This window comes from Castor canadensis, chromosome 4, assembly GCF_047511655.1.
Source record: "Castor canadensis chromosome 4, mCasCan1.hap1v2, whole genome shotgun sequence".
Classification (NCBI taxonomy): domain Eukaryota; kingdom Metazoa; phylum Chordata; class Mammalia; order Rodentia; family Castoridae; genus Castor; species Castor canadensis.
In genome coordinates this window covers 138,573,456-138,600,005 of record NC_133389.1, presented here as the reverse complement: position 1 = coordinate 138,600,005, position 26,550 = coordinate 138,573,456, and the positions used below count along the sequence as shown (strand labels likewise).

General features: G+C 33.6%; 1 pseudogene; it reads left to right on the top strand.

Moving 5' to 3' along the window:
- Nucleotides 1-14,994: 14,994 nt before the first annotated feature.
- On the top strand, nucleotides 14,995-17,177 carry LOC109675109 (elongation factor 1-alpha 1 pseudogene; annotated as a pseudogene).
- The last annotated feature ends 9,373 nt before the right edge of the window (nucleotides 17,178-26,550 follow it).

The window sequence follows — 26,550 nt, the reverse complement described above, 5'->3', positions numbered from 1 at the left end:
CAAAAGACTGAATTGACTCTGAGAACCAGGAAGTAGAGAATGGGGATGAAATTCCAATATATTTTGTCTGTTTCCTAACTCTGCCTGTGGAGGCAACAGCAAGGATGTGGAATCCCCAACCCCAAACCCAGGGAACACTCATATCTCCGAACAGAGACTAAGAAAATGGCCTTCTGTGTGTAAAAATGTCAGAGGAATCCCATTTTTATGGTCTGTCTTTTTTTCACACTTTTCTCTTAGAGTTTTTCCACAGCAGTGTGGGAGGTAACAACTAATAGAAGGCTTTCTTTCTGACCAGATGGACTGGGAAAAGTGGAGCCAGAAAGTGTGAGGAAAAACTTACAAAGATAGAACTGAAGTAAGTAATTCTCAGGCTCACCCCACACTCTTGTCTGTATGGAAAAATACAAAGAAACAAGAAAAGGCTTTGCAAATGTCCAGTGAACCAGCTCCAAAGTCCCACACCTACCTAGGCCACCTCAGATAATGAAGCAAATGCTTTGGCACCTGAAAGGACCCACAGAAGGCATGAGAGAATTCATGGTGTGAACCTAACTGGAATGGCTGAATAGTAAAAAATAATTCAATCTTCCTCATTGGAATTTAACAAGCTGCAGAATTTCACAACACATTTCTTACAACTGGGAAGACACAATACAAAATTGCTCAATATACAAGTAACTAGAAAAATTGGGCCAACTATCCAGGGACACAAAAATCAACAGATGTCAAACTGTAGATAACCCAGATGTTGGAGTGAAAAATTTAAAGTAGCTATTATATCCATTGTCCATGAGGGCAGAATGAACAGTCATGAAATGAATGGAAATAAAAATTTCTTAACCCAGAGATGGAGATTATTTTGAAGAAGACAAGGAAAAAAATGAACATCGTAAAAATGAAAAATATAATACCTGAAATTTTCAAACACTCTAGATAGACTCAATAAAAGAATAGATGTTTGGCAAGGATGTAGGGAAAAAAGAGCCCTAATCCACTGCTGGTAGGAACGCAAGCTGATGCAACCACTCTGGAAAAAATTTGGAGACTTCTTAAAAATCTAAACGTAGACCTGCCATATGATCCAGCAATCCCACTCCTGGGGATATACCCAAAGGAATGCAAAACAGGTTACTCCAGAGGCACCTGCACACCCCTGTTTATTGTGGCACTATTCACAATAGCCAAGTTTTGGAAACAACCAAGATGCTCCACTACTGACAAATGGATCAAGAAAACGTGGTACTTGTACACAATGGAATTTTACTCAGCCATGAAGAAGAATGAAATCATCATTTGCAGGTAAATGGATGGAACTGGAGAACATCATTCTGAGTGAGATCATCCAAGCTCAGAAGACCAAAAATCATATGTTCTCCCTCATGTGTGGACTTTAGATCTAGGGCAAATGCAGCAATGTGGTTGGGCTGGAATCACATGACAAAGGGAGAGCACATACAGGAGATATAGAAATAGGTAGAAAACCCAAAACATGAAAATGTTTGATGTCCCCACTCCAGAGGAGCTAATACAGAAACCTTAAAGCAACAGAGGTTAACATGAGAAGGGGATCAGGAACCAGTGTAAAGATCAGTTAGAGATGAATCAACATGGGTCGCAACACATGGGTACACAAAAGCAATACTAGGAATATTTCTGTATAGCTATCCTTAACTCAACTAGCAAAAATGCTTTGTCTTCTTTATTATGCTTATGTCTTTTCTTCAACAAAATTAGTGATAAAGGCAGAACAGAACCTGCCTAGAACTGAGGAGGGGAGGGGAACAGTGTGGGCGAGAGAGACAGGGCGGAATGACCCAAACAATGTATGCACATGTGAATAAATGAATAATAAAATAAAACAAGAGAATAGATGTGACAGAGGAGAAAGTCAGTGAACTTTAAACTAGATTAATAACTGTTGTCTAATAAATAGCACAGAAAAAAATGAGAAAAAATATGACCAGAGCTGCTAGGTCATGATAAGATCAGAAGATCTGGATTTTGTGTCTTTGGAGCCTATGAAATTGAAAAGAAAGAAGATGATGTAGAAAAATATTTGAAAACATACTGGATGAAAAATTTCTGCAAGTTCCTTGGAAAGCAAGTTTATTTTTAAAATTTCAAGGAGCTCGGAAAATATTAAGTAGTTTAAACCCAAAGAAAGGACTTACGGGAAATTATGCCAGAGGAAAACATGTAAAGGTTTCCATGTATGTGCATGACATACATAAGACAGAGTAGATACAAAAAGATAGAGCATAGATCAGAACCATCGTGCAGCTTGACTTAATGGATATTTGTAGAACACTTCACCCAATAATAGCAGACTTTGTTGTTTTTCAAGTACACGTGATAGTCACCAAGATAGACCATGAAACAAACTTTAATAAATCTAGAATAATTCAAATCATATAAATTAAGTTCTCTAAACATTAGTAACAGAAAAATATCTATAAAGTACATAAACATTTGAAAATTAAATAACCCATGGGTCAAACAAGACATCCCATGAGAACTTGGAAAATATTTTGAAGTAAAGGTAGCCACAGATTAAAACATAAGAAATTAAAGAAGGGATGCTCCTGTGGATGCCACAGGATTAAAGGGATAATAACGCAAAAGTACAAACAACTCTATGCCCAAGACTTCAATAACATAAATGAAATAGACCACATCCTCGAAAGATACAAATTAGAAAACTCAATATCAATTAGTGTATATTTGCATCTACTAGAAAATTTAATTTATAGTTTCAAAACTTCCAGTAATAAAATGTCTAGGCCCAGATGGTGAAGAAAACCAGCGAAAGATACTACATGAAAAGAAAACTATACAGCACTACTACCCATCACGAACAGAAACATAAAAGATCCTCAACAAATGTAATACAGTAATATACAAAAAAGATAATATGAGAATTAAAATCATGACATACCACTATACCTGTTATAATGTCTGTATATTAAAAAATGAAATTTAAGCCCTTTTTTGATTTAAGTCTATTTTTCCTTTTATTGATATTTCAAGAACAGATTTAGCTGGATCTGTCTTTGCCTGAGTTTGTTTTTCCATTTCAATGTTTCCAACTTTTCTGTATAGTCATATTTAGATAGATTTCTTAAAAACAGCATGTAACTGGATTTTTAAAATTCAATTTGAGATGACCTAACTTTTAAGAGATAGATTTAAATCATTAGTATTATTATTACTGTACTGTTTAGACTTGTTTTTTATACCTTTCATTTTTCCTACATTTTTTGTTTATTCTTTCTCTTTTCTTCATTAGACCCACAGAATATTTTTCTTGTTTGGATTTGTTTTACTTTCTATTTTTCTCCATATAATGTTTATCATTAAATATTTGCATACACTCTTCACCAAATATAGTGAAAATGTTCAGTCAATAGCACTATCTCTGGAAAAAGCTGAAAAAGCTTTAACTTCAATCTTTTATCTTAGATTTTTCTATACTATTTGAGCTCTCATTTTTCTAAGACACTCAAAATTAATCATCACCATTATTTTTATTATTGCACACTTGCTTATGTAGATTGATCTATATAGGTTAATTGATTTCCTTGCAAGTAAAATAATCCATAAATTACTCACAGGTTACTCACTTGAGTCATTCCCTTAGCCTTTTTGCATCTATTGTGTTTTCAATTTAGCAACTCACTAACTTTGCCCAGGCTGACTTTAAACTCACATCACTTCTCAAGTAGGTGGGATTACAGCATGTGCCACTGTGCCTGGCTAAATTAATCAGTTTTTTTCATTCTTGCATTCTATTGTGTTCTCTATCTTTTATTCTTTTAAAAGTTACATGATTTGAATTTTCTTTTGGGAAGGCTCTGTGCAAGTAATAACACTAATTACTATTGTCATTAATAGTAATCATTAATCATTCTGAATATACTTTTTATTTTGCTCCTACTCTAAAAAAAATATATCATTTGGTCCAGGGCATGAGAAATGGATCCTAAGCCTTATGTTTGAGAGCTGTGGTTAAGAGTAAATACACTGATATTCCAGCTATTCCTGTCATCCATCCCTGAAAAGGTAGCTGAAAGACAATTCTCCTGCAAAACTAATACTACCACCTCACTCTTAATTCACTGCAAAAAATAGAGTGAGGAAAACAGAAAGTGATTTTTTGTGGGCTGCATAATTCATGAAGAAAAGTTTGATTTCTCCTCACACATCCCTCCATGTAGAAGAAATATGATATTCTCCCTCCCTGAATCCAGGAGGGGAGAAACAAAGAAAATCATTTCAACAATTTGAGATTATCCAAACCACTACTTGTAAATTTCTAAAGTCTCTATCTGTCTTATAAGTATAACCCCATGAAGCTGTGGGCGCTGACTGTGGCAAAAGCTAAAGAGGAAAGAAGGGGTTAGAACCAAAGTCAGATTTCTAATCAGAGTCCACACAAGGCAAAGGCACTTGTAAGACCCTCTGCAGAAGTGATTTATATGCTCCAAAAACCAGAATCCCTTTGTAAGGCTGCAGTTGTAAAAACAAAGAGATGGTCAGTCTCAGCCAGAGATGTACAGATGGGGTCCTCTAGAGTCCCATTATGGAAGTTATTGAAACTAATTTTTTTGCCCAAATAAGTTCTTCTTGATAAATTATTAACATCCAAATTATATTTCAGAAGGTGTACAAGTTTTCCTTTTTGTTTCTACTTCTGGTGCCTTAATATCTTAACTTAAGGTTATGTATTCTGAATGAAGTCAATGTCAAAGACTGGCATTGGATTGGATTTTCAATTTCTCTATGATAACTTTGAAGCAACAGTACTCCTTAGCACTTCCTTAGACTGGTGGCAAAGTTTATCTAGTCTCATTTTATAGATAAGGGTAGACCTGGCAGATTCTGTGTTTATTGAAGTCCTACCTCCATTTACATAGCAAAATGCCATATTCAGTCTTTAAGACCTGTACATTTATTTCAAACACCTTACCACATAGATTCCCGTGACTTCAACTCCTTATGGTACTGGCTTGAAATTTTCTCTGCATTTCTGCCACTTGAATAGTTTCTTTCTTTGAGCTAACTATATTGAAAAAGATGTCTATATTTTTCCAACATTTTATGTAGCATTAAATCAAAATGACAAATGTTAAAGTATGACTTTAATCAGTTAATTCACACATCCTCCTTATATATCACACACCTTCCTTATATATGGTAATACCAATATATTTAAGTAAATTCTTATACACATAATTTTTATTAATGTGACATTATTGAAATGTTTTCAAACTTTAAGCTATGTAGTAATCTTCTTAAAATTCTAGGCTGAAAAATTATATTTTGGTATGTAGTCAAATTCTTAACTCTAAAAATGTAAAATAACACTTTTAACCTTATAAACACACACATATCTAAATTGTAACTAATTTCAGGTCTACTCTGGTTGTCTCAAAGATCAAGTCTCTGCTCCCCTTGCTAACTTCTATTGAATTTCTTAAATAAAGAAAATGTCAGTAATACCTAAAATTATGTTCTGAACAAGCAGGTTTTAACCCTGTTATTTCATTATTGGACTCCTACCAAATAAAGTTTGGCAGGAGTCACTCTGAAATCAACACAAAGTCACAGGAGAACGAAGTCAGGTAATCTGACTCATTCCTCTTATGACTTAAAGTGTATTTGAATCCACATTTCCAAGAGGGGAAATTAGTTATAAAGTATTGAAAATCAACTACTGTACTTTGTTTCAGTTTCTTTTAAACTTTTAGTTGTAAGGGATACAAGGTTGAAACATGTGAGAAAGAATAGTATTGTTATATTTTAATTTTTAAAGTTTTTAAAAGTATAATTGTACAAAAAAAGAGCAAATAATCCCATTAATAAATGGGCAAAGGAACTCAGCAGACACTTTTCAAATAAAGTAGTACAAATGGCCAATAAATACATGAAAATATGTTCAACACCCTTAGCCATCAGAGAAATGCAAATTAAAAGGATACCGAGATACCACAACGGTTATCATCAAGAAAACAAATAGCAACAAATGCTGGCAAGGTTGAGGGAATGAGCTTGAATCACTGTTGGTGAGGATCTTAATTACTGTTGGTGGGAATGTAACTTAGAATAGCCACTATGGAAATCAGTAAGGAGGTTCTTCAAAATTTAAAAATAGACCTTCCATATAACACAGCCATGCCACTTCTGGGTATATATCCAAAAGAGTCAAAGTCATCTTAATACAAAGATATCTGCATAAATATGTTTATCACTGCACTATTCACAATAGCAAAATTATAGAATTGGTCTAGGTGCCATTAACAGATAAATGAATAAAGAAAGTGTGGTTTTTAAACACAATGAGTTTTACTTATCATAAAGAAGAGTATTTTTAAATAGAAGACTTCCAAATTTCTGAAAATAAATATTTTTATTTGACAAATATGCAAATAATTTTCAAAGAAAATATCATATGACTCATGAGAGCTTTACTGACATCTTTTCAATAAAATATTTAAATCCTATTTATAAAATCCAAAGTAGTATTTTAATTATTAAAATTCCTTTTGTGATACTCCATTTTTAAGTTCAAAATACTACATCCCCCAAAAGTTCTAGAGTTAGTTAAACTCTCAAACTTCATCACTCCTTCTTTAGATAAAACCTTATGTTCATTATTTCTAAGTAATTGTGTAATTAGAAAACTATTGTTTTAAATATATGTGTATCACATAAAATATCATAGTAAAAATGAAGCATTAAATTAGTATTGATAAAATTTGTACATTCACATCATATATTTCCAAAAATATAGTTATAGGTACTATCAAATTTTTACCTTGTATTCAAATAAGACAGAATATCAGCTCTTTATTTATGTGGATTATTTTGGGATATAAAAGACAATCAAGAGAAGAACAGAGAATGTTCTTCTCTATGTTTGCTGTATTAGAAATATACTACTGTAAGGACAAGGGATGAGATTTGTTATTGAATTTTCCACCACTATAGACACTAGTAGAAAGAACAACCAAGTATAGTTGTTCATTCTGGTCTTAAACTCTTTTCTCCATATTTTCTTTCCTCATCCTTAACCGTGTTGTCTTTTTATTCTATGATACATACTTCCCTTCCTTCCTTCTTTGTTTTCTTATTAATTATTTAATCTGAAAACTAACATAAAAATCAACACATTGTGGTAGTATACTGACATTTCTTTTAAGGAATTTTAACTACAATAGAATGACAGATCACAAACATGCAAAGACCCAGTCATCTGTGCTTGGAGTAAAGTTGAGTGATTCTTCCCTTATGTTAATCATTTCTTTGAAAACTATGAACCATTTCATAGGTCTCTAAGTCTCCCAAGGATGATTAAAATATTTTTATTAAAAAATCATTACATTAGGGCTGGGATGTAGCTCAGTGGTATAGCGCTTGCCTACCATGCACAAGGCCCTGGGTTCGATCCCAGCACCAAAAAAAAAAAAAAAAAAGACAAAAGAAAAGTATCTTTTTGCTATTGTCTGACAATGCATTTCAAATGCTTCTTATTAATGGTTGATAAGAAATAATGCTATAATATGGGAGAAAAAACAACCAGATGTAGGGATAGATACTTTTTTCTTTTTAGAAAAATGCTATTAATGATCATGGAGCCATTCATTGATAACTCACCATATTTCAAGCTATTAACTAAACATACTACACACATTGATGCATGGCATTCTTCCAACCAATTTCACAACTATGAGTATTTTTATCAAAATTTAATAGTGAAGAAGCAGAACCACTGAGAGGTAGTTTTTCCACATCATAAAGTGGTACACAAGACTGAAACACAGATTCCAAAGACAATGCTCTTGACTTCTGGGAAAACCACCCATCAGCTGGAAAATGGAGAACAAAATCCATTACATACAAATAAAAGGTACAGGAGACCATATGGCTATGTGAATCTAGGTCACCCTGAGGATGAAATAACTAAAAAATAAATTAAAAGCTCCAAGAATGCTATAAAAATAATGTACCATTAAATTCTTAGTCAATGAGAAGCATAATTTGACATAAAGAAAAAACATAAGAATTAGAGTTTTTTTCATGAAATTATAAAAGTTTCATTTTTAGTGTTTTCCTGTATAATAAAATTATCAAAATTATCCTGTAATTCATAAGCAACATTTATATTTAAACCAGAATAATTAAAGAGCTTCCTAAATGTTTAGGACCTTAAGTCCCCATAATAACTGACATTTTTCTTATTTCTTGCATATGATTTCAAATTAAGAATTAGAAAACTAATTCCTAAATTTAAATTTCTAACTATAAACTTATATAACTGCTGATCAGACAGTTAAATTTTGTGTTTTCCTATATTTTGATATGTTTTTAAAGAGTAGCAAAATACCAAGTTACTAGGACATAACTGCAAAAATGTCCCCGGTGTTACTACATATCAAAAACAAGGCTGCTTCATTATCACATAAAATACACAAACTACGAAGAAGGAACATTTCCTATACATATTTACTTAACTATAATCCAAGGGAGTCCTTATTTGTACCATATTGAAATTGAAACCATCCAGCAAACCTCAGAGTAACAATAGAAAGAATGGGACTCTTCCTTTAAAGATAATTTTCTCCCACCAGGAAATTAAATGTTTCTCCTGGCAGCAAACTGAGTACAGGGAGGAATGTAGACTCACACGTATACCTCTTCAAAGCTAATTACAAACTGGGGTTACCCAAGGTTCAGACCAAATGAAGGAGCAGTCTCTCTCCTACATATTGTTTGAGCATGTAAGCCAATTTGGAAACATTAGCTGGAAGATGTTTGTTCTTTTAGAAGGGTTTTGTAAAAGTATTAAGTAAACTATAACAGTAACACAGTAGAGAAGGAGAGGAGAGAACAAGCATCACTCTTAAATGTGGTCAATGATATACTGTGTTTGAGGTTGTATTATATGAAAGGACAGATTTGACTCATAGAACATCAAAATATATGTAATAAGGAGCCACTCAACAGCTGTCATGTAGGCCAACTGCTTTTATACAGAAGAAAGAGCAACAGATGTGAAGTCAGAAAATCAGTGAGTGAAGAAGGTAGGGCCAGTTACTATTTGCTATGTCAACTTGCACATGTTCTATAATTCTTCTGGGGCTCAGTTTCTCCAACTGTAAAAACTAAGACAACAATATTATATGGTTTACGAAACTGCTATGATGACAGCATGGGATAACACATGTCCAGTGGCTCTGCAAATGTTCCCTTCAAGTATGAGCATGCAATAAGATCGTCAGTCTCATCTGTAAGTAGAAAGGGGCTATAACTAAAACTTAGCCACATGGGCACATGGAATCTGAGAGGAAACACATTACAGAAACACCCACTGTCTTCTCAGAGGTTCTCTGCTAAGTAAATGTCTCCTGGTTGTGGAATCCAGTGCAACTGAAGTAGCTTAGATGGGGAGTGACCATCTAGTGACTGTCACTAGAGAGACATCTAGTGTTTGAAACAACAGAACAGCAGAGGTGGCAATACATTTTTTTTATTTTTACTGAAAGAATGAAATATTCTATGTTCAAAGAATGTAATGCAAAAATGAAGTTAACATTACAGACATGTTCTTGCACTGTTTCAAATACTCCAAAAATTCAATTAATTGTATTTGAATTTTCAAATTATAAAAAGGCATTTTTAAGAAGAAGCCAGAGTCAAGGAAGTTAAAAACATTGGAACTCTCTTCTTAAGACATTTAACCACCTACTAGGGTAGAGTTCAGAGCAAAGGTGAGAGCACAGAAACCTGAATAGAAGATAAAGAAACAGTAAAAGGAGATTTTATTAGGTGGAAATCAATGAAGAAAGATAGTTAGAGCTGCTGCTGTGGAGATGGTGAGGAGAGGCTGTGGGAAAAGACTGAACAAAAAAGCTCTAGGTTACATTATTACTAATGTACCTGCTGAAACACAATCTGTAGAATGTTATTTAGCCTCACATAGTTAGTGAGGCATCAACAGTAATTCAACTAACAAATTTTAATAACTGGGCATCAATAAAAGCACTATTTCAGCTCAAATAGTCTACAGATATTTATTTAGTACTTAGAATAAGTCAGGAAGCATCCAAATATTTGTAATTATGAAAACAAAGATCCCTGACCTTGTAACTTACATCCTAGAAAAGAAAAATGCATATATAAAAGACATAATAGGTAAAGTACACACTATATTAAAAGGAAGTAATTGCTATAAAAAAAGTATAATAGAGTAGATCAGAGTGCATGGCAGAGAGAAGGGAGAGGGAAGAGAGATTGATAAAGTAATCATATACCTAATCTTCCCAACCAAGAAATGTAAAATGAGAATGTGACTTAAAGTCATCTTTAAAACAGATACTAGCTCTTTCTCCTATCATTGTCAATAATTTTTTTTTTTTTGCCAATACTTGGGTTTGAACTCAAGATCTCACATTTGCTAGATAGGTATTTCTACCATTTGAGCTACTCCCCCAGCCCTTTTGCTTTAATTATTTCTCAGACAAGATTTCACATTTTTTGCTGGGCCAAGTCTGGATCATGCTCCTCCTACCTATGCCTCCCTCATAGCTGGGATTACAGTCATGTCTCCAGTTTATTGATTCAGATGGGATCTTGCTAACATTTTGTTGTTCTGCTGGGGGTACATTACGACATTTACAAAGTTCTTACAGTATGTCATAGCTGAATCATCATAGCTGAATTGACTTCCTCCACCTCCTCCTTTATGCTCTCTCCCCATTCCTGGAGCAGTTTCAGCAGGTCTCACCTTTCCATTTACACGTATACTTGCACAGTAACTTTTTGTCCAGGCTGGCCTCCAGCCATGATCTTCCTGATCTTCGCTTCCTGAGTAACTTGGATTCCAAGTTTGCACACCACACCTAGCTCTATTGCAATAAAATTTGATAGTCCCCTTTCTACAATAAATACTCAAGTTTTTGTTTGGAATAAATTAGATAGTGAGACACCTATATCTTCGTGTAAATATAGGAGTTTTCCACATGTCAAAGTCCCCACTTAACATTTTTAACCATTTTGTTGCAATTTATACTCCTGTCAGAGTTGCCTACTAGATCAAAGATTCCATAATTAGTTTTCAGTGACAAAGTAGAATCTCCTTTGCATTAATCAGATTCTCTAGAGCAGAATCTCCTCTGGAAACACCCTCACAGGCCCTCCCAGGTGTACGCTTTACCAATGTTCTAGGCATCTCTGAATCTAGTTGACAACCAAGAATAACTAACCATCATTGTCTTCTTCCTTTAATTTACATATGTTAATAATATCTATATGTATTTGTCTCTCAATATCTAAACAAAATAATATTCTAAAACTGAGATGGGTTTTCTTGAGGAAATAATGGGGAAAATACAATGCAAGTGAATTCTGGTGCTTGAAAACAAGCATTCATTGAGAACATATGTTACTGCTCATGATGTACATATATTTATTGTCATTGTATATACCAGAGTAGACAAATTATTTTCAGAAGGTTGGAGCTGATAATTTCTCCATGAAATATTTTGAAATAGTAGCATGATAACTCATTTTTATTTATTTTGTCTCCATTGCAAAAGAGATTTTTATTCTTCATATTGGTATTATTCTACATCTTTATCTTTTTGTATATATCTACTTTGTATAACTTTCTTAACTCTCAAAACCCAACAATACATATAATTATGTTTTGCTACATGATATTCTGTGAAATGACATGAATTGATTTCTTTTTCAATATACTGTGTTAAAATTCTGCAATATATTCCAGGATATTTAAAGGATATTTAACGTTTGATCTCTGTACCAAACATTATTTATAAATAAAATCTGCTCAAAATGTTCTGAATTTTCATTTTATTATGATAAAATTTACTAACGTAACTTCAATAAACATTACAGTTTCTTCATAAGGTATTGCTAGACATATCCTTTACATAACTAAAAAAAAAAAGCCTTAGAATGTGGAAAAGTTCATACAGAATCTTCTTGTTTTCCATTATCCACAGAAACCATACTCAATGATTCAAAATATTGCTTGCAATCTCGTATTTCCAAATTCCCCCACTTTTCTCTGGCCGTGTTATGGTCACATTCAAAATTTAAAAGTCACAGCCAGAAAAGCCTTCCTGTGTTATGAAAGAATATTAAACTCCTTGTTCACTTTTCATTCTGTCATTAAGACAATTATCACTAAACATTCTGATTCTTTTCTCTTCATCCAACAAAGAAACCCACTTATGATTTTAACCTTGTAATAGAAACATGCACACACACACACACACACACACACACACACACCCCTACACACAGAGGAACAGAAATCAGCATGAAAAATTATGTGAAAGACTTTTAATTCCGATAATGAAGTTTTGTTACTTACCCTGAAAGAAAAGGCTGATTTTTAGTTTCACTTCATCTTCTTTAATTCTTCTTGATTTAGGAATGTCATAACTATTTTTTTTAAAAAATCACTGAAATATTGGCTTCTGTGAACCTTGTTATTATAACACAAATTGTTATGATTTTATCCTGCTATGTAAGACTGAACTGTTATAGACAATAACTTATTCACTATTCATTATCTACATTGTCATCCATAGCATGGCAATGCACCAAACACAAAGAAAAGTAGCAGTTCTGAAATGTAAAATCACAGAACTGAGTGCACCAGGTTAGCAGAACTATGCTTTGGAGCCATCCCTATCTTTATAGCACAGTCTATCCAAAGCTGTATATGAAGTTTCTCTGGCTGAATCTATGCTATTGGATTCCCACTGAATTATATTTTAAAAAAACTCTCCTCAATTAAAGGAGAAAAGGTACCTGACCACAATAAGGAAGTTAATCCTTATTAACTTCATAAGTTAATTCCTTATGAAAATGTGTGCTTCATTTTACTGTAATTCAACTTTATATCCTTGAGAGGAGCCCTTAAGTAATTAGAAAGCTGTATATTATCTAAAATTGAAATTTCAACCCAAGACTAGATAATTTCATATCAAAAGTCCAACTAGTATGAGCTGTATATTTGTAATTTATTTCATTATTGGATACTTAGAGTTTGGAACAAATTAGAAAATTTAAAACCTAATGTCATGTCATAATAAAATTACTTACTAGATATACTAAAGTACATTTCCAACTAAATATTCGCTTATACTTATCATTAATTATTATAAAAATAATTACTGCTATCAGGGAATAGCCTAAATGAATCAGGATGTAAAATATTTGAGAGAACTCATCTCTTTTAACACTCACAACACTATGAGATGGATACAATTCCTCCATTACAGATGAGAAAACTGAGACTATGAGAATTAAGCAAGCTTTCCAACTAGGTAATGTTGACTGGAATTATCTCTGAGCCTACTGTTAAATGTTATGTATTAATGGTACCTTGAGATGAAATTATGATTCAAAATACATTCCTAAAAATTCATAAATACAACCTAGCTTTGTAAGAGGTACCAAAAATTGAAAAAAACAGTCTCAACGTTCAGGGACACATATTTCCTGTAAACAATTAATAAATGCTGAATGCTTGAGTTTATTATGCATCAAAAGGCAAGTTTTTGTCCTCACACTGTGAGGGACAAGGTAGCACAGCAGAATGAGCACCAGATTTAAGTCTGATGAGGTGTCCCAGCTTCACCCCACTTAACCAGCTGGGAGTTCTCATTCACAAAACATAAACACTATTTGTCTTGTCACATTCTGCATTGAGGATGAAGTGACACAATGTATAGGAAGTTGTTGACATGCAGTATGCAGTGTAAGGAGAGTATTACTTCTAAATACGACTTTCAAAAATGTGATGAAAAATCATTCTAAAATTAAATGCTGAATTTTGTAAAATGTGCAAAAATTTGGAAGTTCATACATATCCCTAATTCCTTGTATATACATGGAATTAAATTTATTAGGGTAGTCAATTTTCTCCTATCACATTTTAACAATGTATGGCCACAGCTATCTATGTTAGTAAACTGCAAAGGAAGCATCATGCAATGAGGATGTTTGTACAAATTTTGATCATATACACAGCTAGGAGGGTAAAAGCCTCTGAAATATCATTCAGTCAAATGGCGAGATATCCATGGCAAATTTATCTCAAATATATATTGCCTTTAGAACATTATGTTGTGAAAACTCTTGACCTGCTAAAAAATGTGTTTTGAAGCATAAAATGTTTATCAGTTCTACCTTTCAGATCAGAATTTCAATCACTACCTAAAAGTATGCCTTGAATCCTTTATTCTGTCTACCAAAATTTTATGAAGAATGAAACACAGATCTGAAATTGACTCACTCAAGATTTTATGTGTTTCTGATTCATAGTCATTGTCATCAAATAGAGGCCTCTCATTTTTAGATTCTTTCTTTCTTTCTTTTTACTTTTAAATAATTATGGGCTCATATGAACTTGAAAAAGTAGTACACAGAGAACCATGTATCATTCATCCAGCTTCCTCCAATGCTGAGTGTTATATAACTATACAACATTGTCAAAACCAGGAAATTGACATTGATGCAATAATAACTAGACCATACACATGACTAAGTTCACCAACTCTAACATGAATTCACCTCTATGTGTGTTTGTAGTTCAATTTAGATACAGAAGATTCTTTAGCACCTGCAGCCATTAGTAGGAAGCACTTAGATCTGGATAAAGCAGTGTTGAAATGATTGGATTGCTTGTTTTCTTATTTTAAGTTTTCATGTTTTATAATTCAAGTTCTTTGGGATTTTTTTATAATAACTTTTAACCTCTAATTGGATAAGCCTGAGCAGATAACTAGACTAAGTACTTTGAATGTCAATTTTTCATCCATGAATAAGGAAATTAAATTAGCTGAGGTTAGTAGTAGAAAATTGATAACATTATTTGAGGCTATCATATTTATTATGTAAAGGTAAACATTAAGTGACAACAGCTTCACACATGCCTACAACTCCAGAAAGAGCCCTATGCGTCAGGCCTTATCTGCATGGACTACTTGTGACGTGACCTCAGTCTGTGTCTACTTTGCACAGCCTCAGGGAAGAGGTGGGTCATAGTAGCCTCGTGATACATTTGACAACCTCACTTATCAAGGCAAGTAGATGTGTCATAAGGAGATCGAGTTGATGTATGTTTGGTTTTTTTCTATAAACAGTCAAGCTGTTTTTAATAAGGCACAGTTTGGTAATAAAATATTGCCTCCTTTGAGCACAAGAAAAATATTAAGATTATTTTGAGCAAAGTATTTTCATAGATTTGATCAAAAGTTTTAATGACGAGATTTTTTTATTTGATAATTATTTATCAAAAAAGTTTCTTAGATTCTACTTTTCTAGATCCATTACATTTAAGATAAACAGGAAGATAATTAGTGTGGTGATTGCTATAATAAATAATCAACCAAACTGAAGATTACAATATATATTTATAAATAATATATACCAATAATTAATGCAAGGTATAAGCAACTGTTATTTTATATCATCTCAGAGATTTAAGAACTACTAATTCACAGTGATTAAAATCTAGTAAATTGTGTGGGTAAACCTCAAAGGCACTAATCTAAAAAACTATGTTAGAGACATTATTTCATTGATTCTATTTGGAAAGTAGCTAATAAGGCTACTAGTCACACACTGGCCTATTAAAATGTAATTTTTCATTGTGTTTCTTAATAGCAGTGACAATTTTATTAATATCTAGTTGAAAATAAATTAAAAAAATACATGCAAAAAGTAACTAGGAGATTTTTCACAATGGGTTTGCCCTCAGAACACGGGTGTAAAAACCACCACTAAATCAAAGCCAAACCAGGAAAGGAAAAGAGTCATATCAATATCATCATAATTAGACACGTAAATTTGGACAAGTCCACCACTACTGGGCATGTGACCTATAAATGTGATGGAAACAACAAAAGAACCATTGAAAAATTTGAGGAGGCTACTCTGATGGGAAAGCACTCCTTCAAGCATGCCTGGGTCTTGAATAAGCTCAAAGCTGAATGTGAGCATGGTATCACCATTGACAATGACATCTCCTGTGTTTTATTATGAGACAATCATTGATGCCCCAGGATGCCGAGACTTTATCAAAAACATGATCATAAGTACCTCTCAGGCTGACTGTGCTGTTCCTGATCATTGCTGCTGGTGTGGGTGAATTTGAAGCAAATATATCCAAGAATGGGCAGACCTGTGAGAATGCCCTTCTGGTTTACACAATGAATGTGAAACAACTATTTGCTGGTGTTAACAAAATGGATCCCACAGAGCCACCCTACAGCAGGAAGAGATGTGAGGAGATTGTCAAAAAAGTCAGCACCTATCTTAAGAAATTTGACTTCAACCCTGACAGTAGCATCCATGTCAATTTATGGCTGCAATGGTGACAACATACTAGATCCAAGTACTATTGTGCCTTGGTTCACCATATAGAAAGTCACCTGTAAAGATGGCAGTGAAACAGAACCACACTGCTTGAAGTTTTGGGTGGATCCTACCACCAGCTCATCCAACTGACAAGCCTTTGGCTGTGCCCCCTCTAGGATGTCTACAAAGTTAGTAGTATTCCTACTGCCCTGTGGGGTGAGTAGAGACTGGTGTTCACAAACAAAACATGGCAGTCACCTTGGTTCCCATCAGTGTCACAACTGAAGTAAACTCTGAGGAAATACAACATAAAGTTTTGAATGAAGCTCTTCCTGAGGACAATGTTAAGAATGTGTCTGCTAAAGATGTTCATTGTGGAATGTTGCTTGTCATTACAAGAACAATCCACCAATGAAAATAGCTTGTTGCTCAGATGATAATCCCCAACCATTCAGGCCAAATCAGTGCTGGCTGTGCCCAAGAACTGAATCATCACAAGCTCACATTGCTTGCAAGTTTGCTGAGCTTAAGGAAAAGATGGATCACTGTTCTAGTAAGAAGCTAGAAGCTGTCCTTAAATTCCTGAAATGTAGTCATGTTACTATGGTTCCAGATGAATCCATGTGTTTTGAGAGTTTCCCTATCTTCCTCTGCATCATTTTGCTGTTCTTTATATGAGATAGATAGTTGCACTTAGTGTTATCAAAGCCGTGGACAAGAAGTGTTCTGGAATTGGCAAGGTCATGGACTCGTCCCAGATAGCTCACAAGGCTAAATGAATACTTCCCTAACACCTTCCACTTCAGTCTTCATCAATGGTGCAAGAATGTCTCAGAACTGTTTGTCTCCATTGGTCATTTCAGTAGTAAAAGACTGGTAATGACAATAACGCATCATGAAATCTTCAGAAGGAAAAGGAGAATTGTGTATGTGTGGGGGGGTGGTGAATGGCAGTTTTAAGTTATTAGTTTTTAAAATCTGTGTTTTTTAATGGAAGCAACTTGACCAAAAATCTGCCACAGAATTTTGAGATCCACCAAGATGCCCCACCACTGACGAGTGGATTAAGAAAATGTGATATCTATACACAATGGAATTTTATGCAGCCATGAAGAACGAAATGTTATCATTCGCTGATAAATGGATGGAATTGGAGAACATCATTCTGAGTGAGGTTAGCCTGGCCCAAAAGACCAAAAATCGTATGTTCTCCTTTATATGTGGACATTAGATCAAGGGCAAACACAACAATGGGATTGGACTGTGAGCACATGATAAAAGCAAGAGCACACAAGGGAGGGGTGAGGATAAGTAAGACACCTAAAAAATTAGCTAGCATTTGTTGCCCTTAACACAGAGAAACTAAAGCAGATACCTTAAAAGCAACTGAGGCCAATAGGAAAAGGGGACCAGGAACTAGAGAAAAGGTTAGATCAAAAAGAATGAACCTAGAAGGTAACACACACACACAGGAAATCAATGTGAGTTAATGCCCTGTATAGCTATCCTTATCTCAACCAGCAAAAACCCTTGTTCCTTCCTATTATTGCTTCTACTCTCTCTACAACAAAATTAGAAATAAGGGCAAAATAGTTTCTGCTGGGTATTGAGGGGGTGGGGGGAGAGGGAGGTGGCAGAGTGGGTGGTAAGGGAGGGGGTGGGGGCAGGAGGGAGAAATGACCCAAGCCTTGTATGCACATATGAATAATAAAAGAAAAAAAAAGAATTTTGAGATCCATTAAAGCAAAGTTTAATGAGAAAAAAATAGAAAAATTCATAATCCATGTCCTCAAACAAAGGGAAAAATATGATAGATACAGATTTCTTTTTTTGAATAATTGATTTTCATTAATTAGCAATAAGTTTAACAAGTCAATCAAGGACTTCATATATTGTTCAATGATAAAATATTTTCACCATGAAGGCATTTTCACCTATATTTTACAATTTAGAGTAGAAAGCAATTGTAGTTAATTTTTTTATTAAATTCACCCTAATGTTTAATTAAACATTAATTTAATATTCTATTTTTATTTTTTAAAACTCCCAGTTATTGTTCTGCACTTTTATTAATTCAGCAAATATTTATCTTGTGTCTTCTATGAGGTAGTCATTTACTGATTTTAAAGATAGAAGACACATTTTTTCAAGAAAACTTCAATCTAGTAAGGTAAGCAGAAAAGAAGACAGGAAGTCACAATATAAGGCTTGATAACATTGAAATAAACATTAATTTTCAATTGAACCCTTAATATTTTCTCTTACATATCTGAAAAAAAAAATTTGGCCGTATTGGGGCTTGAACTCAGGGCTTCACACTTGCTAGGCAGGTACTCTACCACTTGAGACATGCCTCCAGTCCATTTGAGATTTTTTAATAACCCAACTTTTCAAATTTTATGGTACTTTCAGAGCATAATTCTGTGCTTTGAAATTCCCATAAATTGTTTCCAATATTTGATATGTAATTATCAAATAAAATTAATTGATATAGGAGAATTTGAAATGTTTATACTATGTGCCAAAAATGGCTTGAAAATATTTTAAGTTCACACACTTTTGTGTTTCTTATTTTTCAAAGACTGCTTTCCTATACTTTTTCTATTAGTAGTCCATCTGAATAGCAACAAGGAAGAAACTTCCTCTGCAGTACATTCTTCTCCATTTCACATCTTCAGTTCTTTATCTTCAAAACTCCTTAGTCTGAGTGTGTAAAGCATATGAACCCTTAGTAGAAACAGTGATATCTAAAGTCTATGCTTTTAAATGATATCAAAGACATAATAACCAATGCATACTTGTGTGAGTTGTACATTTAAACACTCAGTTTGGGTTGTAAAAACATGTTCTTTGTTTTATTTCAGAGCCTCCACATTTTAGTATCTGACTTCATACCAGATAGGGAGAAGGTGATAAAGAAAAGGGAGATAAAACCAGTGTTTTTCCATCATCATCTGACCTAACTTAACCTGTTTTGAAACTCCTGACCTAGTACTGAATCTCTTATCCAACTGAGAGTCACATTCTTGCATTCAGAAATGACACTAATGATATAAAGATATCATTAGTCCTTTCACTTAAAGATGTTAAACATTGAAATTTCTGCTTTTAGCTAAATATAAAGGGTCTTAAAAGTCTAATTAACAAAACCCATAACTCATCAGGTGATTCATAGACTCTTAAATTCTCTGCTTGTGTTTCTTTTGGCCTTAGAAAATCTAAGTTCTTTTTTGGTTTTGTGGGATTATTTGTTTATTTGTGGTACTAGGATTAGAATTCAGGGCCTCATGCTTCCTAGGTAGACACTCTATCACTTGAACCATGATCGCAGCCTATTGTCATGTTTCTCAATACTACCTTTAAAATAATTAATAATGACCACCCAATTCTTTTTTTCTGCATTAAGTTCTTGCTTTTTTTCTTCTAACCATCCAAGTACAGACTCTCTGATGGTGCTATTGATTTTCAGAGCCATTTATCTCTCCTCATTTAGCTTTTCACATTAGCGCCCATTTTAAGAATATGTTTTATGTTTTGACATTTTAGACTCCACCTTGTACATAAAAATGTGTACTGCCTGACAGCCTTCTCTCTTATATCTTCTCTTAATTGCCAACCCATGAGTGATTCCTCCCTCTGTGAAATAAGAAACCATTCTTTCTTGTCTCCTGTGAGTTCACACACAAATATACAGAATTCTATCCTTAGATAGCTTTTAAGATATTATTAAAGATAGACAGGTATAAATCATTTTTTAAAATACTTTAAAAATAATACAGGCAGCTTTCATATATACTAATCAGCCACTAATTAAAGTATGGTTTGGATACTTTGAGTTTTGCTTCTTTCTTCCATGGAGTCTGATTATTACTATTTCTGAACACAATTGCAAAAATAATTTCTTAGAACAGGGTCTTCCAGTCATAAAATTACTTTTGCTTAATATTGCTTGAATCAAGATTTTTCTTAAGGACTTATGATGTTAACATAAGTCTGTACTGAAGAAGTGTCATTAATTGTGACTAATACTGACCTTTCAACTTGGGACTTTGTAAATAAGATATTTTTAGTAATTTTATTTCTTGCTAGAATGGGGTGTGCTCTTTCTTTTTAAAACTTTGTCCAGGATAATAAACACGAACATTAATGTTTTTATTAAATTATTTAATATTTTGTTTTGTGAAACAAGATTTTAAAATTTAAGACTACCATTGATTTTCTGAACCACAAGAAAATAAAATGTTTAGCCAGAATATTTTTTTAAATTTACATGTTTCATTAGAGAAGAGAGAGAGAGAGAGAATCTGGACTTTAAGTCAAAGTATCAAATGATTATGAGTTTCTGAAAAACTATAGAGAACTAATAATTAAGTGGTAAAATTCAATGATTGAGAAAATAAGATATGATATCTTCTTAATGATCATTTTTCCTGAAAACTGCTTTGCTCCTATATACTTTTTACTCAGGACTGAATTTTATTCTGTACTTTTTACCCTTCCCTAACTAACATTAACTTCCCTCTTCTCCATTTAATGAAATCCAAAGTGGAAATTAAGGATAGAGACTGAGTTGCAGAAAAACATGCCAGATAATTTATGCTCATTTAAGTATCTCATTCAGTTAAAGCACTCTTACCAACTTAATATTTTCCAAATGTAAAGATAAATGAGGCAAAACTTTCTAACTGGAGACTTCCCAGGAAGTTTTCAAAAAAGTGAGAGAGATGGGGTGGGGGAGGATAAATAGTTGGTCTCATAGAAGTTCACAATAGAATAGTGGTTACTATTGACTGGGGAGAGTGAGAGGAGAAAGAGACAAGGAAAGCTGACCAATGGGTACTAAGTTACAGTTAAATTAGAAGCAAGAAGTTACAGTGTGAGGTTATAGCATGGTAGGGTAAATATAGGTATTGATAATGTACTCTATAATTTAAAAAACTACAAGAAAGGATTTTGAATATTTTTACAATTAAAGAATGATAACTATTTGAAGAGATGGATATTTACCTGACTGATGCATTATACAATGCATATGTACAGTGAAACATCCCATAATACCCCATAAATATGTGTGATGTTAATATTTTATATATAAGTTTAAAAATCTTAAACCAAACAAAAGAGCATAATTTCCTCTTCTGCATAGCTATTTCTGTGACATTTGCTAATTTGTTAAGAAGAGGAGACATACAATTTTTCTCTATGCAAAGAAAACAGAAGAACTGGAGTTCCATTAAACAAAGGGAAGTTTTCCTGGGAATAATACCAAGACAGAAACCATAACGATAACAAAGATAAAGGTGATTTCACTGAGGTAAAAGGGAAGTAATATCTGCTGTATCTGCAGTATCTACTGTTCCATCAGATCATTTTGGAGTACTGTTTGGTCACATTCATATAGTTATAGATTTAATTATAAACTCAAAGATAGATATTAACAATGATGATATAGACCTAATAAATATTCAAACTATGTTTGTCCTGTGCCCCCAGAAATCCCATTTCCAAAAGCTAATCTTAAAATATAATAAAACTTGTGTGGGAAAATATGTCCATGAGAAAATTGTATAAGAAAAATTAAATTAACCTAAATGTATAACAAAGGAATACAATTTAAACAAACATTGAGTGTTGAATAATAATAATACAACTATAAAAAACGTTATTTAACTTTTGTGTTTTTGGAAAGCTATGTTACATTTTAAAAGTTCTAAAACAATATATGTAAATTACATCATTTCAGTTTCCAAAATATATTTTTGTATTTGTAAATGTGAGCACACATAAACAATAAAAATACTTTGAAATAAAGAATATCAAGATGCAAATAATGAATATGTCTTATTTTAAGGTCGATAAGAGATTATTTTCTTTCTGATTTGTGCTTTCCTAAGAAACTTGCTTTCACTGAAAAAGCAATTTCACACAGGGAAAAATTCATACAAATGCAAACATAGTCAATGTTTTTGAGAACAAATAATCATATATTGGATTACACCTGCTTATATTTTCTAACATTTTGTTATTCTAGGGTATTTAAAATATTTTGCCACAAGTTCATTAAGAGTTGATTGCAACATATCTTCATTTAAGGAGTACAGTACCTAAAATCCATACATTATTAAAGGTTAAACTTATGCAGATATTTTTAATCCTTTTGGTGTTTGAAATGGTTAATAATGAGTCAAGGTCATCATATCATAGCCCAAAAATAATACCTATTTTTATTTCTTCCTCTTGTTTTATCTCTTTCTTTTTGAATATACTACACCAGACTATCCTATAATTATCTCACAATTTCACTAAGTTCTTAATGACAACCTCAGTTTATGGTATTCAGAGATCCCTGAAATCCTGATAGTTTTATGTTGACTAAAGGGAATAATAGTTAATAATTGTGCAACCTTAAAGAATGTGGCAATCCAATAATATTTAGTAATATTTGTATTTTCTCCCTTTAAATAATATTATGTACATTTTAGATCATTATAAGTCAGTTCTCAGACTGATTTCTCAGAAGATTTTACATTCAGAATTATATTTGCTCGATTATGGCAAAGTTCTTATTTAATGACATATTCTAAAATTGAAAATTACAAAATTATTATTGCCAGTCTTTAGTTATAGTGACTAGACATTTACAATATGCCAAATGAATTGCATTCATCCTGACATTTAATCTCTATCATCCCCACCTTAAAATAAAGATATTGAGACTCAGAAGAGCCTCATAACTTCCTCAAATTGGATAGCGGAAATATAAAAGTTTACATATGAAATGGGACAGTTTATTATGTGATTATTTGAGGAAGGAATATTATATACCAGGATTTCATACTAAAAGTCATCAAAATTCTACTCATGACTCTACTTAGCAATTTTTTAAAAAGTGTTAAGTGCTTAAATTAAAAAACAGTAAACAGAGTAATATATAGTAGCCAGCATATATTAAAAGCTTCTGCTCTCTATTTTTTTAAATTATTTAAAACTTATTATTTCTGGAATTCTCCATTTAGTGTTTTTATTTTATTTTATTTTTGTTGTTCATTTATTCACATATGCATACATTGTTTGGGTCATTTCTTCACCCTGCTCCTATCCCCCACCTTTTCCTACCACCCCTCTGTTCCAGGCAGGTCCTGTTCTGCCCTTATCACTAATTTTGTGGAAGAAAAGACATAAGCATAATAAGGAAACAAAGTGTTTTTGCTAGTTGAGTTAAGGATAGCTATACAGAGAGTCGCTTGAACCCAGATGGCTTGGGAAGACATGGGCCACAAGGTGAGCTAAGTGGTACGTGGTACTTCCACAGACATCCCTGGGCCAAATCAGCATAGCCCCCTGGACAGACCTACCCCCACCCAGGGAAAAAAGAGAAACTGAGTAATAAGCAATAAGAACAATAAAGACACATTGCAAAGAGGGTGTGGTACCCTGAGCACCGAAGAGTGGGGGAGGGGAATCACTCATGGAACTGTAAATAAACAAGCAGGGCCTGGCTGGAGAGGATCCGGCTGGAGCAGGAGCACGTGCCGAGCAACCAGGAGTGGGAAAGCTTGTAAAAGCCTCAGTGGGAGGAAAACTCCACCGGAGAGGGGGGAAGACCCACTTCCCACATGAACTGCAAATAAACATGCAGGCCTGAGAAAGTGGGTGCAGTGTCACCTCCCCCAGTGTGCTTAGAAAGGGGAAAGCTTGAAGCAGTGGCATCATGCACAGAACTCTGAGTAAACAAAGACTGCTGGGCCAGGTGAGTGCTAAGCTCACCCCAGAGATCTGCATAAATAATGCCTCCAGCAACAGCAGGCTGACAGCAGCAGGCAGGCAAGCCACAGCCACAGATAGCCATTCACAGACCTGTCTCCAGACTTTTTTTTTTCTCTCTCCCTACCTTTCATGAGAAAACAACCAAACTACACCTGCATGCTGAAAAACTTACTGAGATGGTATTGCATATGAACTTGGGACACTGTGGGTTTTTTTTTTTTTCCTTATGTTACCCCTTTGATGAGACAACTACAGAACAACATCTGAGGCAGCAACTCCAGGATTGGAGGCTGAGGGATGAACACCAAAATTATTAAGACTGATACTTCATTGCATTTGAACTTGGAGGGTTTTTTTTGGTTTTTGTTTTAATTTTATTTATTTTTAATTTTATATCTTTTATTTTATTTTATATATATACATTTTTTCTTGCATTTACTTATTTTTTATTTTTCTTCTTATCTTTATTCTTTTTATTTTTTATTTTCAATCATCTCTCTCTCTCTCTAATGCCTTTTCAGCTTACTGTTTATTAGTACACTGTCTCTCCCTGTTTATAGCCTTGAAAATTTTTTTGTTTGTTTCTTTGTTTTGTTTTTTGTTTTTTTCTACTTGATTATTTGTTTTTCCCTTTTCCTTTAACTTCCTTGCTTTCCATCCCCTCTCATCCTTCCAATCTAAATATCACTAGTGCTAAAAAACTAGCTAGCATTTGTTGCCCTTAATGCAGAGAAACTAGAGCAGATACCTTAAAAGCAACTGAGGCCAATAGGAAAAGGGGAACAGGTACTAGACAAAAGGTTAGATCAAAAAGAATTAACCTAGAAGGTAACAAACACGCACAGGAAATCAATGTGAGTTAATGCCCTGTATAGCTATCCTTATCTCAACCAGCAAAAACCCTTCTCCCTCCCTGTTATTGCTTATACTCTCTCTACAACAAAATTAGAAATAGGGCAAAATAGTTTCTGCTGGGTATTGGGGGGGGAGAGGAAGAGGGTGGAGTGAGTGGTAAGGGAGGGGGTGGGGGCAGGGGGGAGAAATGAACCAAGCCTTGTATGCACATATGAATAATAAAAGAAAAAGGAAAAAAAATAAATATCACTAGTGCTATTATTACAGACAGAAAATACTTAATTGCACACAGCACTGGGACAATAACAACATCAAGGGCAATGATGAGAAGACAGAAAAAACAGGGAAACCAGATTCCACACACCAAAAAATTAGTACAGGAACCAGAGGAAAATGAAGAAAACAGATACTCAGATCCAGACTCCAACAAAATGAAGATAAACTACTCCAAAGATTCCAATGAAGCCCACAAGAATAATTTAAAAGAAGACATACTACAGGTACTAAATGAGAAATTTATAGAGATGATACTGGATATGGTCAACCAAAATGTACAGGAGACACTCAAGAAATTCCAAGACAACAAAAATAGAAAATTTGAAAAAGCAAAAGAAGAAATAAAGGAAACCATAGAAGCACTGTATAAACACCAAAGTGAAACAAAGAACATGATAAATAAAGAGATAAATGAACTCAGGACAAAAATAGACAACATTAAAAAGGAAACCACCCAGGATATGGAAAACCTCAGGAAAAAAGAATGAAACAGAACTGCAAAACAAAATGGAAGGCCAATACAGCAGAATAGAACAAACAGAAGACAGAAAATCAGAACTCGAAGATGAAATGATAATTAAAGGAAAATCTGAAGAACTATTAATTGAACAACTCAAGACCTGTGAAAAGAAAATGCAAGAACTCACTGACTCCATCAAAAGACCAAACTTGAGAATCACGGGCATCAAAGAAGGAGAAGAGGTGCAACTAAAGGGAATGCATAATATATTCAACAAAATAATAAAAGAAAATTTCCCAAATCTAGAGAAAGATATTCCCATACAGATGCAAGAGGCCTCTAGAACACCAAACAGACCAGATCAAAATAGAACTACTCCACAACATATCATCATTAAAACAACAAGTTCAGAAACTAGGGAAAGAATATTGAAGGCTGTAAGAGAGAAAAAACAAATAACATACAAAGGTAAACCCATCAAAATCACAGCAGACTTCTCTACAGAAATATTAAAAGCAAGAAGAATGTGGGGTGAGATCTTCCGGGCACTGAATGAAAATAACTTCAACCCCAGGATACTCTACCCAGCAAAACTATCATTCAAAATAGATGGAGCAATAAAAGTCTTCCATGATAAGCAGAAACTAAAACAATATGTGACCACAAAGCCACCACTACAAAAGATTCTTCAAGGGATTCTGCACACAGAAAGTGAAACCCAACATAACCATGAAAGGACAGGCAGCACCAAACTACAGGAAAAGAAAAAGCAAGAAAGTAGAGAGTAAACTCAA